General features: G+C 39.5%; 1 pseudogene; it reads left to right on the top strand.

Moving 5' to 3' along the window:
* The first annotated feature begins 2,608 nt into the window (after positions 1-2,608).
* LOC132429165 (copper transport protein ATOX1 pseudogene) lies at positions 2,609-2,851 on the top strand (annotated as a pseudogene).
* The last annotated feature ends 12,809 nt before the right edge of the window (positions 2,852-15,660 follow it).

Below are 15,660 nucleotides of genomic sequence, written 5' to 3'. Positions count from 1 at the left end.
TAAAAAGCAGTTTAAACTTCGGTAATACCTGGTATTGGATCTGCTATTCCTTCTGAGATTAATTTTGTTCTGGGAGATTCTGTTTTCCTCCTGGCGCCTACATCCTTTTGTTCCTATTCATTCCTTTTTGTAAGTCTTTCGGCACCTGTGATGCTTGGAGTCTGGTCCGGGGTGGGGAAGCAAGGAAGTGAGTAGTCGTTATTTACAAATGAATTCAAATGTGTGGACACAAGTGACTTTGCCAATTTTATGTTAATCCAAGTATGCATTTACTGAGGATATCTTTGAAAAGTGGTTTTCTTTGGGGAAGGAATTTGCCAGATAATATGAGATCCTGCAGAGAAGTAACATAAATCTTCCTTACAACATTTACTTTTCTTATTGCAGACTGGAGATCTGTAATCTAAATAAAACAAAAAAAATTTTTTTCACTACTAACTATTCATTTATAAGTATTTTTGTGAGCACTAAAGTTTTGGCTGTATGGAAGGTGTAGGAAGTGGAGTGGCATGATATGTTTTATGGCACTTAGTTTGATACCCACAACTGGTACTCAGAATGAGTTATGCAGGCAATACCAAACAAGTGGCAATAAAACCTTTATAGTCCCTCACACCATTATGTAGTTTGTTTATGTCACATAAATCAGAGAAAAGATATTAAGCGGAAATTTTAGTATTTTATTTATTTAACAGTAAATTTTATTTTATTTTTATTTTTTATTGGAGTATAGTTTTACAATGTTGAGTTAGTTTCTACTATACAGCGAAGTAGTATTTGAAAAATAATATTACTCTGTCACCATATATGATGTTCCTTTGCCCATTAAGTGAAATTTCCCTAGTTTATCCTAAGTCAATGCAAGTATATTTCCAATGTTACAACATGTCTACAAAATAACATCATAAAATCTTTTTGGTAAAATTGATGGCATTATCTGAAGAATGTCTTCTACCCTACTGAAAATATACTCCCAACACTGCAAACGTTTCATGTTCTCTTTCAAATAATCCCCAACCACGCTGTTTAAGTCTGATCTAGACTGCCTCAAAAGTCTCCAATGAGCCTTGTTGTTCTTGTTTTAAGTAAAAATGTTCATTCCAGTCTTTGCCTACGGAACTTATCCAGGTCAACTGTTATGTCTTCCATGACATTTCCCCAACTTTCCAAGGCAAAACCAATTGCTTCCTTTTCAATTGCTCCATGGTGCTTATTATATTCATTATATTTAACACCATCTTGTTGCATTGCAATTCGTTGTGTATTTGCCCCTTTCCCTCACAGATCATGAGTTCCTTAAAGGCAGGAGTTGTGTTTAATTCATCCTTGTATCCTCAGTACTTACCACTACTCCTGACATTATATTAGGCTCTAAATACATATTTATTGAATGAATAAATACAAATAGTATTTTTAAAATACCCATTCAGAAATTCCATTTAATCATTTACATACTCCTTTCTAGAAACAAACAAACAAAGACAATTTGGTTGCAAGATGAATTGAGACCCTCCACTTAAAAGAGCCCTTCCTCCTCCCCCACTCCCATCTTCACTTCCTTCTGAGTTTATTGACTAGAAGTTAGTGATGCCTTAGAAAATGTCCATGAACACTCTCCCCACATTTCCCAACCTTCCTTCCATCCCATTAAAAAATCACTGAGTATTTCAACTGGTAGGAAACTTGGAGTAGTTCATCACCCTCATTCTGTTGCTGATGAAACTGAAGCCCAGGATTCAGCTTGTTTTAAGGTGATAGAGGCAATCACTTGGGGGAGGGAGTAATGGAACTCTATCTCCACTGAGGCAGCCTTGTTTATTAGCTTGTGGGGAAATGCAGAGTTTAGGGTTAACTGATTAGAAATGTAGTCAGTAACTCTATATATTCCAATGTTACAAATAGACCAACCATTAATTAGAAAGATACAAGGACAAGTTTTGTGGGAAGTAGGTTGGTTAAGGGAGGGGGCCTTAATTTTCCATTTTTCCTTTCTCCTCTGGCATTGGGAGGGGGAACTATAAGCCCTGTCTTTGCCAGGGGAGAACTCATTTCAATCTCTTAGGTCAACATCAGAAATTAAATTAAAACATCAGAAATGAAGTAAGTCCCACTATCATTTTCTCTGAGGCTTGACCATACCAGTCATCTTTGGCTGCTCTCTCTCTTGCCTATCATACCCTCCAGGGTGACAGCAATGGAGTCAGAAGAGCTGCATTTAAGCCTGATTCTTTGGAAACCACAGGTGTCACTGAAAGACAGTGATGAGTCACATTCCTCCCAGTGAGGAGAACTTCAAGAAACTTACTTGATCATCAATTTTGTATGTAGAGGAAGGGTCTAACTACAGATATGGATGACCTCTTGAACTCTGGTGACTGGCTTAGCTTATAGGGGTCTGGAAGAAGCCAGGTTGAATGACTAGAGACCAAGAGATCTGGGGATAAAGCACAGTTTAAGTATGAGCTGGAAAGACAGGGGTGTGGCCTGATCATGAAGTCTATCATTGAGTGATATCTTTTATCTCCCCGAGTAGATTACAGGAAATTTACACCTGTCTCTGTGGATGATAGCTCTTCTCATCAGAATAACCAATATGCAGAGCGGGGGAGGCGTCACCAACGCCACTGTCATCACTTCCTCAGTCATGCCAAAGCACGAGTTCTCTGTGTACGTGACCTGTGAAGGCTGCTCTAATGCAGTCACTCAGGTTGTCAATGAGCTGGGAGGAGTTCAGTTTGACATTGACCTGCCCAACAAGAAGGTCTGCAACAACTCTGAGCACAGCGTACACACTCTGCTGTAGACCCTGGGGAAAACAGGAAAGGCCGTTTCCTACCCTGGCTCCAAGTAGTGAGGGCCTGGGCCTCCAGCCTGCAGGATGGACCAACGTAGACACAACTCTGATCCTCTCCTGCCTTCCAGACAGATCTAAGACCTGGCAATCCTGCTCAGTGATGGGAGTTCCTGCAGAGACCTTCACTTGCCCTGCTCCTCTGTAGCTTCCCTGCAATAAAGTCCAGCTGCTTTTGCTGGGGCAGGTGAGTGGGCAAGAATAACCAATATGTATCGAATACGTATGTGCTAGGTCCTGTGCTATGGGCTTTGCATGGTTTATCTCATTTAATCTTCAAAATATCCTTACAATGTGGGTCACTATTATTTCCATTTTATAGGAAATTGAGGCTTAATGACATTAACTGCCCAAATCATATAAACTAATATAAATTGATAAGAGTGCAAGTGGAGCTTCAAACCAGCTATGTTTGACTCCAGAACCCAATAGGCTTGGTTAAAGTGCTACTGCCAGGTATCTCCACTAAAGAGTTGCTATGTTTTCTTTTATAATTAATGAATGTTTTGTGGGTACTTTAAGACTGTAAACTCCTGAAGCATCATTCCTTCACCACTGGTTTTAGTATCTGTATTAGTTTCCTGTGGCTGCAGCAACAAATTATCACAAACTAGGTGGCTTAAAACCATAGAAATTTATTGTCTCAAAATTCTGGAGGACAGAAGCCCTAAATCAAGATGTCTGCCTGTGTGCTCCCTCTGGAGGCTCTAGGGGAGAATTCTTCCTTGCCTCTTCCAGCTTTTGGTGGCATTCCTTGAATCGGCTACCTCACTCCAGTTTCTGCCTCTGTCTTCACATTGCCTTCTCCTCTGGATGTCTTTTTCATCTGTCCTTTATAAGAACACTTGTCACTGGATTTAGAGTCCCCCCCGGGTAATCCAGGCTGATCTCATCTCAAGATCCTTAACTTAATGACATCTGCAAAGACCCTTTTTCCAAATAAGGTCTCATTCACATGTTCTGTGGATTAGAAGATGGACACGGCTTTTGGGGAACCACAAATCAGCTCACTACAGCATATCCACTGATGATTCTTGATGAAATCAATTATTATTATGGTTACCAAACTGTAATTTTTGTAACTCCATCCTTTCTTCTATAATAATTAGTTATCATTCTTCTACAAGAAGGAACTTTTCTTTATCTCCTATTTATCTACCTATTTATTTCAGTATAGATTCATGAATTTTTTTATTCAATGGAGTTGGGCAGTATAGAAATAACTTAGCAGGTTCAGGTTGTCCAAACCCTGTGTATTCCAAAGAAAGGTTTGGCCCTTGCCAGGCTCCAGGGCCATAACTTCTAAGCACTTGGAATATCCTGCCTGTTAAGAGTGGTTTTGTTTACCTAAGGCCTTGGACCACACTAGATAGCTATGCTAACAATGTGATTTATGGTGGGGGCTTTGGACCACACAGTATCAGTTGACCACTGGAGGGGTTAGAGAATTAAGGTCAGCCACCAGGGAGTCAGCCATGCCTACGTGATCAACCTCCCCCCCAAAAAAACAAAAACCCTGGACACCAAGGCTCAGGTGAGCTTCCCTGGTTGGCAACACATCATGTGATAAATGTCCACAGCACTCCACTGGGAGAACACAACTTCAAGCTGCACCTGGTCTCCCTTAGACTCTATGCCTTCTTCCATTATTGATTTTAATCTGTATCCTTTCATTGCAACAAACTGTAACCATCAGTATAACAACTTGACTGCCTTGTGAGTTCTTATAGCAAATCATTGAATACAGGGTGGTCTTGGGAGTCCTTGAACACAAGATTATAATCTGTTACCATATTTATTTATTTTGATGTTCAAATAGTGCCATATTTGGCCCAATACCCAAACATTTAATTACTTTAGTATAATTCCTCCCAATAAGTAGCCATGTGAACCTCTTAAACAGGGAGTAAATGATCAAAGCTATGGAAAACATTCCCTTGCCCTTCCTAAAGTCCCACCCCATTCCACATCTTCAGCCTGGATGGAACATCAGTGTATCAACACGAGAAGTACAGTCCCTTCATAGGTTTACACACATACACACCACCACCACCACCAACAACAACAACAAAAAGAAAAGAAAACAATATTCCACTACTTAAGACAGTCCTATTATACTCCTGTTCTGGTTGTTTGCAAACACAACTTGAGGCAAATATCTTCCAGAGGTTTTGCTGCTGGAGAATTGAACCTCAAACCAAGGGTGGTAGAGCATGTATTCTCAAGCCTCCAGTTTCTCATCTATGGCCTAAGAGTAGGGCACTAAAGCACACTCTGCCTGAGCAGAAATCCCCCTGCATAGCTGGTTTATATCCTCTCCCTTCTCTTGTTGCTTCTCTGTTCCCTTTATCACAAAGCCCCAGATATGGTGGTGGTAAAGGAAGCTTGTTGGGAGAGATCTAGACTTCACCTAATTGTCGTGCATGTTAATGTTAGTATATGTATGTTAAATACTAAGCGCATCATTACCTGGTATCAGATTCAATTTTGTCAAATGGGATTTCTCCGTTACTTAAGATCCAGATACAGTAGGCTCAAACATCATGTGGAAGTCCAAAACCCTCTAACAATTTTCTGCAAAGTCTAGGGAAACTTATAGTCTCTTGCTCAACATGTCTTCAAGATTCTTCTGCTTCCATGAGTTGTTTCTCTGTTCAAGGGAGAAATTGAAATTCAGTCTCTTTATAGAGTTACACACACACACACACACACACACACACACACACACACACTCTCATAGAGAACATTTTTGAAAGTAACAAAGTAAGCACAGACTATTCATTATCCCAGTTTTATTATTTTTATGCATACTCATCTTTTTTGCTACTCATGTAACGTGGTTGCTTGCTCACAACGTTAAAAACTCAGAGGGAGCATTGGTCATGACATGTTGTAGCAGACTCCTCTGGTGCCCACATCACATCCCTTGGCTCACCTCTGAGACAGTCCTGACTTACCTTGTGTGCATAGCAGCCTACCCCAAGACCCTGCCATGCATCTTTCTGCATTCTGCTTTCTTGGGCATCACTGGAGCTCCCCAGAATGCAGGGGAGTTTGTATTTCCCCATCAGGAGAAATCCTCAGTCAATGGAGAATGGATGTCCAGCCTCCCAGCTTCCAGGTGGGCCGTTATGGGAGGCATTTTTCATCCTTCTCAGAGAGTGGTCCTTATAGAAGTGAGCCCCTGCTGCCGACAACAGCAACTTTGATAATATGCCCTTTGGTTTGTTCTCCTGTCCTGCCTTTCTCCCTTCACTGTCATTCTTGCTCCCTCCCAATTAAACTACCTGTGCCCAAATTGTTCTGCTTTTGGGGGAACATGTCTTATATTATTGTTTGATATAACTACTTAATTTTAGTGTTGTGATTTAAATTTGTAGGTATGAGCTGTCCCAAGTCTTAGTTATTGAATCTTCTCCTATCAGCTATGGATTGGCTAAGGGGACAAGGCAGAGTGAAGGAAAGAATGTTGCTAAAAGTGCTAGAAGCTACATCTTGAAAACATATTCAAGAGGTCAGAACTTGGACATTTCCAGAGAAGTTATGATACAAGGGTGAAACAAGTGGGCTGGGGTCTTTAAAAAAACAAAACAAAACAAAACAAAACTGTAGTCCTTCCTAAAAAAAGCTTATATGCCCACCCCCACCCCCCAAATAAAAACTAAAGATATACTCTTTGGAGAGACAGAATAGCATAATGCTTAAGAGCATAGACTCTGGAGCCAGGCTACATTCACTCAAATACTGCTTCTGCTGCTTACTGTGTGAAGTTGGGTAGACTACTTACCTTCTCTGTGCCTCAGTCTCCTTTTCTGTATAATACCTGCCTGTAAAATTATTACTTAGTAATAATACCTGCCTCATAGAGGTATTAAGAGAATTAAATAACAGTATGTGCTTGGAACAGTGCTTGGCACATAGTTTTCAATTATTTTTTAACTTTTTATTTGGACATGGAGTAGAATAAAGAATAATACAATTATATCCTGTATCATTCATTAACATTTCATAAATGCTAACATTTACTACATTTGCTTTCAAACTCTCAGGCACACCATTCTTCTCAACATCATACTGGAGGTTCGGCCAGAGCAATAAGGTGAGGAAAACAGAAAGAAAAAAATAAAACTATGTTTATTTGTGAATGTCATGTTTATGTCATAGGAAATCCTACGGAATCTATTTTTAAAAGTAGAACTAATAATTGAATTTAGCAAGATCACAGGATACAAGGTCAATAAGTAAAAAAACAATTGTATTTCTACATAGTAACAATAAACAATTGGAAAATACAATTTCTAAAAATTGAGATATTCACAAATTCTTAATTTCAAAGTATTCAATCCAGTGGCTTTTAGTATATTCATAAGGTTGTACAACCATCACCCCTATCTAATTCTAGAACATTTATAACACCTCAGAAAGAAACCTCATGTCTAATAGCAAACACTTCTCATTCCCTCCTCCCCCTAGCCTTTGACAACCATTAATCTACTTTCTTTATGGACTTGCCTATTCTGGACTTTTCATATAAATGGAATCATACAGTATGTGTGGACTTTTGTGTCTGACTTCTTTCACTTAGCATAATGTTTCCAAGTTTCATCCATGTTGTAGCATCTATCAGTACTTCATTCCTTTTTACAGCTGAATAATATTCCATTATATGGATATACCACATTTTGTGTATTCATTCATAGGTTGGTAGACATTTGGATTTTCCACTTTTTGGCTATTATGAATAATGCTACTATGAATATTTGTATACAAGTTTTTACGTGAATATGTGCTTTTAATTCTGTTGGGTATACCTAAGAGTTAGAAAATTAAATTTTAAAAATAGCATTTTGAATAGCATAAAAAGACACAAACTGCTTAAGGATGAATTTAACAAAATATATGTAATCCTTGTATACATAAATCTATGAACATTGCTGAGAAATATTTTCAATATCTTGAAAAATATATTATGGATTGGAGGACTCATAATTGTTGAGGGTGATTCTCTTCAAATTTTTCTATAAATTTAATGCAATTCTAAATTCCCCAAAGTATTTTGATTTAGAAGTTGACAAGCTAATTCTAAAATATACATAGAAATGCAAAGTGCTTTGAATAGCCAAAAAAATTTTGGGAAAGAATAAAGTTGTAGGACTTACACTACTTCTTTTCAAGACTACTACAAAGCTTCAGTGAGCAAAACAGTACAGTATTGGCATAAGGATAGACAGAGATGAATGAAACATAAAAGAGGGCCCCAGGTATATCATCAATTGATTTTCAACAAAGATTCCAAGATAATTCAGATAATTAGGTGGGGAAAGGATAGGCTTTTAAACAAATCTTGCTAAAACAATTGCATAGTTGAATGGAGGAAAATGAATCTCAATCCTAACTTCATATATACACAAAAATTAGACTTACATGTTAAAGCTGAAACTGTCAAGTGTCTAGAAGAAAACAGAGGGAAATCTTTACAATCTTGGGGCAATGATTTCTTGACAGGGCACACAAAATAATGAACATAAAAGAAAAGCAGATACATTGGACTCCATCAAAATTTAAAACTTCTGCATTTTGAAAGACACTGCTAAGAAAATGAAAAGGCAAGCTATGACTAAGAGAAAATATTTGCCAGACACATATCTGACAAAGGACTTGTATCAAGACTATACAAAGAACACTTGTAGCTCAAAAGTAAGAAGAGAAACTAACCAATTAAAAAATGTCCACAGATTTGAATGAGCACTTGATAAAAAGAAGATATGCAAATAGATAATAAGCATATAAAAAGATACAAAAATAAAAAATTTTTTAAAAAGATACTCAAGGGCTTCCCTGGTGGTGCAGTGGTTGAGAGTCCGCCTGCCGATGCAGGGGACACGGGTTCGTGCCCCGGTCTGGGAAGATCCCACATGCTGTGGAGCGGCTGGGCCCGTAAGCCATGGCCACTGAGCCTGCGCGTCTAGAGCCTGTGCTCCGCAACGGGAGAGGCCACAACAGTGAGAGGCCCGCGTACCGAAAAAAAAAAAAAAAAAAGATACTCAATATCATCAGTCATCAGGGAAATGCAAATTAAAACCACAATGAGATACCACTACATTCCACCAGAGTGGATAAAATTAAAAGACTGTAACAGCCAGTGTTGGCAAGGATGTGGGAGCCACTGGAAACTTCATACGTTCCTGTTGGGAATGTGAAATGGTTCAACCACTTTGAAAAATAATTTGGTAGCTTCTTATAAAGTTAAACATATGCCCATCTATTACCAGCAGTACTACTCTGAGGTACTTACCCAAAAGAACTGAAATTATATGTCCACACAAAGACTTGTAGAAGAATGTTCATAGTAGCTTTATTCACAAATACTATCAACAGGTGAATAAACAAATTGTGATATACCAATACAATGAAATACTATTCAGCAATAAATAGGAATAAACTACTGGTATATGCAACAATATTCTACTGAGTAAAAGAAACCAGACACTAAAGAATACATGTCATATTATTTGATTTAGTATATAAAATTCTAGTATAGGCAAAATTAATCTATAGTGACAGAAAATAGGTTGGTGGTAGCCTGAGGCTGGAGAGTCAGGGAATTGATAGGAAAGGGGTAGATGGGAACTTTCTTCAGTTGGGATGATTGCTACTTGGGTGTCTACATTTGTTAAAACTCATGGAACTGCTCGGTGAAGATGGCTCCATTTTATGGCATGTAAATTATACACCAGTGAAGTTGTTATATGTGTAAAGAAAATCAGAGAATACAAAAGTGCTCTTGGAAATTAAAAACATGACAATCTAAAAATGTTTAATTTAATAGAGTTAGAAGTTAAAGTATAAGAACTTATGCAGAAAGAAGAATGGCTGGAGGAAGAAATTGGAAATAGTGGATCAATCCAGAAAGTCCAATATTCAACCATTAGGAATCATACAAAAAGTAGAGAAAACTGAGGAGAAGAAAGTGGCAAAAAATTACACAAGAAAGTTTTCTAGAATTACGGGGCACAGAACTTCACATTAAAAGGAGGCACTTGTTGCCATGAACAATAAATGAAAACCAAGGCCCAGAATTGTGAATTTGAGATCACCAGGGATAAGAAAATTTGCAAGTTACCAGAGGATGAAAACTAGACCTCAGGAGACAAGAACAAAAACAGGGAGACCAGTGTTATGAGTGAATTGTGTCCTCCTAAAATTTTAGATTTGAAATCCTAACCCTTAGTATCTCAGAATGTGACTGAATTTGGAAATAGGGTCTTTAAAGAGGTAATTAAGTTAAAATGAAGTCTTTAGGATGGGCCCTAATCCAATATGACTGGTATCCTTACAAGAAGAGGAGATTAAGACAGACGCAGAGAGAGAAGACCGTGCAAAAACAGAGAGAAGATGGCTAATCCACAAGCCAGCTAGAGAGGCCTCAGAAGAAATCAACCCTGCCGACACTTTAATCTCAGACTTCTAGCCTCCAGAATTGTAAGAAAATAAATTTCCATCGTTTAAGAAAAAAAAAAAAAAAGTTTCCCGAGGGAAATAAATATGTCAAGAAATGGAATCAGAACACTGTTAGAATTCTTAACGGTGATTAGATGCTAGAAGATGTTAGAGCAATATCCACATTATGCCAAGTAAAATGATTTTTTAACCTAGAACACTACACTTAGCTAAATTATAAATCAAATTTGAGAGTACAGAAAACATTCAAGGTCATGCAAGAATGAGGGATTTGATCCGCTCTTTTCAACTACTTTTCCTTTGGGCGTGCCTTAGCCGGCTAAGGAATAGGACCAATTTCTCAAATTGTTCTCAATATTATAATCTCTGATATAAGTACTTTAATCTGTTTAAAGCTACTTAATGCTAGGAATTGTTGGAAAATGAACAAGAATGAAATGAAATGAAAATGGTAAATAATGAAACATTACAAAGTTTTCAAAAGCTGTAATACTACTACTATTAGGTGTTAACTCACGTTTACATAAAACTTTGCAATTGAAAGACTTTTAACATGGTCAGAAGAAATGAAAGATCCTGTAGAGCAGTGGTCCCCAACCTTTTTGGCACCAGGGACCGGTGGCTTCCTGGAAGACAATTCTTCTTCGGATGGTGGGGGCAGGGGATGGTTCAGGCAGTAAAGCAAGCGATGGGGAGCGACGGGGAGCAGTAGATGAAACTTCAATCACGTGCCGGCCGCTCACCTTCTGCTGAGCAGCCCGTTCCTAACAGGTTCGCGTTCTGGTCCGCCGCCCAGGGGTTGGGGACCCCTGATGTAAAGTAAGCGTTTGGCCTAGAGACTGGCCTAGATCCTTATGGTGGACACACCCTAAGGTGATCCCCAATGATCTCTCACCTCTGGTATTCAAATCTTTGTAGAATCTCCTTCCTTAAGTGCAGGTGGAAACTGCAACTTTGTTCTAACCAACAGAGTATAGCAAAGATAATGTGATGTCTCCCTTGTGATTATGTTACATTACACAAGGCTTTATTTTGCTAGCAGACACACTCTAGCGATCTCTCTCTTGGCTTGATGAAATAAGCAGCAGTATAGAGGAATCCCATGTGGCCGGGAACTGCTGGTGGCCTCTAGGAACTGCAAGTGGCTTCTGGAGCTAAGGTTGGCCTCTAGCCTCCAGTCCATAAAGGCCTTCAGTTCTACAGATGCAAGGAGATGAATTCTGCTAACAACCTGACTGAGCCTGAAAGTGGATCCTTCCACGACACAGCCTGCAGATGAGAACACAGCCTGGCCAACACCTTGAGGGCAGCCTTGTCAGACCCTGAGAAGAGGACTTGCTAAGTGGTGCCTGGACTCTTGACTCATAGAAACTGTGGGATAATAAATGTGTGTTTGTTTGAAGTCGTCAGATTTGTGGTAATTTGTTATGCAGCGAAAGAAAACTACTACAGTGCTCAACAAATGTTAATTGATTTGAAATGTAAATGAGGTTACGTCTACTGTCTAATCGCCTTCTTTCTGACCATCCTCTTGGTTCTGCATTGTTTAACCCCTGCCCTACGTCATCTGGTTTGTGACAGGAGATTCTGATTGATCTTGCCGCCCGCCTTGGGATGATTCTTGATGTCTGAAGTAGAGAGCTGCTAGTTTTTCTGCCCAATATCCGCTTGCCCCTGATTTAGTAACAGCATCATCTTTTTTTAGGGAACTGTCTCTCTCCAACTTCCAATCATGGTATGCTATCCTCTGGATACAGGGTGGGTACATGAACCAGGCCTGCCCACTCATTGGCCCAGCTAAGGTCATGTGACCCAAGCATGGCCAGTTAGAATCTTGATGGTAACCTGTGGGCTTTGGATGGGAGAAATTGCTTCTCTGCAGTCACTAAGCAGGTATAATGTAAGCCTGTGGCTGTGCCTTCCCCTGAGAATGAAGGAAGCCTGTGGGCAGCAGGACAGTGTTAACACAAAGAAGCAGATTTTAGAACTTGAGATATTAAGTCCCTGAGGACAGTTCCAACTGCAGACTTCCCAGTTTTGTAGACCAGTTTGAATTAAGTTTTTGTGACTTTCAACTAGAGTTCCGACTTATATAGCGTCTTTTAGACTCTGCCTCCTAATCTATTTACCAGTGACCCTGACATCATTTCTTCTGGTCCCTGAGTGAGAAAAATACGCTTAGTCAGCAATGGACTTGACAATCCTGCATTAACTTTGTAAGGACATTTCTAATCACCCTCACCTTCCAAATCTCTCTGGTTTTAGCCCTCAGAGTTGTCCTTCTTAAGCATATTTAATAAGCTGTTAGGACAGGTTCTATCTTTAGATGAAATGTGGCTACTCCACCTAGTTTTTTAGAGTTTGTGTCTGTGTTTCATTATCTTGTCACAGCAATCAAAATCTAGGAGATATATACATATATATTATAACATTTTTTTAGAGATTCATATATTTTGTTTTTGTTTTTTGGCTGTGTTGGGTCTTCATTGCTGCGTGCGGGCTTTCTCTAGTTGCGGCAAGCCAGGTCTACTCTTTGTTGTGGTGCGCAGACTCTTCACTGTGGTGGCTTCTCTTTGCTGTGGAACACGGGCTCTAGGTGCGTGGGCTTCAGTAGTTGTGGCACACAGGCTCCGTAGTTGTGGCTTGTGGGCTCTAGAGCACAGGCTCAGCAGTTGTGGCACATGGGCTTAGTTGCTCCACGGCATGTGGGATCTTCCCAGACCAGGGCTCAAACCCATGTCCCCTGCATTGGCAGGCAGATTCTTTTTTTTTAATTAATTAATTAATTTATTTTTGGCTGCATTGGTCTTTGTTACTGTGTGCAGGTTTTCTCTATGCGGCGAGCGGGGGCTACTCTTTGTTGCGGTGTGCGGGCTTCTCATTGCGGTGGTTTCTCTTGTTGTGGAGCATGGGCTCTAGGCACGTGGGCTTCAGTAGTTGTGGCTCGCAGGCTCAGTAGTTGTGGTTCACGGGCTCTAGAGCACAGGCTCAGTAGTTGTGGCGCATGGGCTTACTTGCTCCGCAGCATGTGGGATCTTCCCCAAACAGGGCTTGAACCCAGAACCCCTGCATTGGCAGGTGGATTCTTAACCACTGTGCCACCAGGGAAGTCCGAGGATATATTTTTGAATTTCTTGAAATTTTACTTATAGACTTCACCTAGTTAAATATTACATAAAACACATAACGAAAACAATACACTCTTTTTTCCTACTCTTCAACAGAATATAAGGAAGTATTTAAAAAAAAAAACTTTCAATTGGTCCTAAGAAAACTTTTTGTCATAAAAGTAATTTTTTTAAATTAATACTTTACTTTTTAGAGCAGTTCAGAGCAAAATTGAGTGGGAAGTATAGACAGTTCACATATACCCCATCCCCACACATGAGCAGCCTCTCCCACTATCAATATCCCACATCAGAGTGGTACATTCATTATAATTGATAAACCTACATTGACACATCATTATCAGCTAAAGCCCATTATGGTTCATTCTTCATGCTGTACATTCTATGGGTTTGGACAAATGTATAATGACATGCATCCACCATTACAGTATCATACAGAGTAGTTTCACTGCCCTAAAAATTCATCCTCCACACCCACCCCCTCACCCAATCCCTGACAAGCACTGATCTTTTTACACCTCTGTAGTTTTGCCAATTCTAGAATGTCATATAGTTGGAATCATAGTTTGTCACCTTTAGAGATTGGCTTTTTTCTCTCAGTAACATTCATCTAAGTTTCCACTATAGTCTTTTCATGTCTTGATAGCTCATTTCTTTTTAGCAATGAATAATATTCCATTATCTGAATGTACCACAGTTTATTCACCTACTGAAGGACAACTTGGTTGCTTTCAAGTTCTGGCAATTATAAGTAAGGCTGTTATAAACATCCATATGCAGGTTTCTGTGTGGACATAAGTTTTCAACCCATCTGGGTCAGTACCAGGGAGCATCATTGCTGGATCAAATGGTAAAAGTATGTTTAGTTTTATAAGAAATTGCCAAACTGTCTTCCAAAGTGGCTGCACCATTTTGCATTCCAACCAGCAGTGAATGAGAGTTCGTTTTGCTCCACATCCTCACCAACATTTAATGTTGTCAGTTCTGGATTTTGGCCATTTTAATAGGTGTGTATCTCTTTGTTGTTTTGATTTGCAATTCTCCAATGACACGCTGTTGGACATGTTTTCATATGCTTACTTGTCACCAAAATATCTTTTTTTTTTTTTTGCGGTACGCGGGCCTCTCACCGCCGTGGCCTCTCCCGCCGCGGAGCACAGGTTCTGGACGCCCAGGCTCAGCAGCCATGGCTCACGGGCCTAGCCGCTCCGCAGCATGTGGGATCCTCCCGGACCGGGGCACGCACCCGTGTCCCCTGCATCGGCAGGCGGACTCCCAACCACTGCGCCACCAGGGAAGCCCCTAAATATCTTTTTTGGTGAGGTATTTGTTCAAGTCTTCTGCCCATTTTTAAATCGGGTTGTTGGTTTTCTTACTGTTGAATTTTGAGACTTCTTTGTATAATTTGGATAACAGTCCTTTATCAGATGTGTCTTTTGCAAATGTTTTCTCCTAGTCACTACCTTGTCTTCTCATTTCCTTGATTAAAGTAATTTTAAGGAGTATAAGTATTAACATTTATGGATTATTCAATTGGATAAAAAAATTTAAGGTGGTCTAAATGTTGAACATGAAGTTATGTTTAATAATAATCAGTTTAGGGCTTCCCTGGTGGCGCAGTGGTTGAGAGTCCGCCTGCCGATGCAGGGGACACGGGTTCGTGCCCTGGTCCGGGAAGATCCCACATGCCGCGGAGCGGCTGGGCCCGTGAACCACGGCCGCTGAGCCTGCGCATCTGGAGCCTGTGTTCCGCAATGGGAGGGAGAGGCCACAACAGTGACAGGCCCGCGTACCGCAAAAAAAAAAAAGAAAAAAAAATAATCAGTTTATTTATGTGTATGATACATAGTATTACTTGTGTTTCTCTTATGTTGGAGGTACTATTACTCCTATAATTTAGTGTAACATTACTATATTTTTTTGATTTTTAATTTATGTATAGATATAGGTCACAGAAGTAAATTCAGTTTTAAGGAGTAATATATTATAAATTTGCTTCAAACAATATATTAAATATTAAAACAGTGTTAAGGAATATTGCACTTTCACAACTGCAACTAAACTGTTTAGAAAGCTAGCACCACTGGGTGAAAGATACATACAGCAATACCATGCTGTAAACATTGTTTTGAAAACATGCAACATGTTCACATTTAACTCATATAATTATACGCCACTGTATGAAGAATGTTTAATTGAAACAAGCAACAAATATTTACT

This window comes from Delphinus delphis, chromosome 8 (assembly GCF_949987515.2).
Source record: "Delphinus delphis chromosome 8, mDelDel1.2, whole genome shotgun sequence".
In the NCBI taxonomy this organism is placed as follows: Eukaryota; Metazoa; Chordata; class Mammalia; order Artiodactyla; family Delphinidae; genus Delphinus; species Delphinus delphis.
Note: the sequence above shows the minus strand (reverse complement) of the source record. Positions and strands in the feature narration are given on the sequence as shown.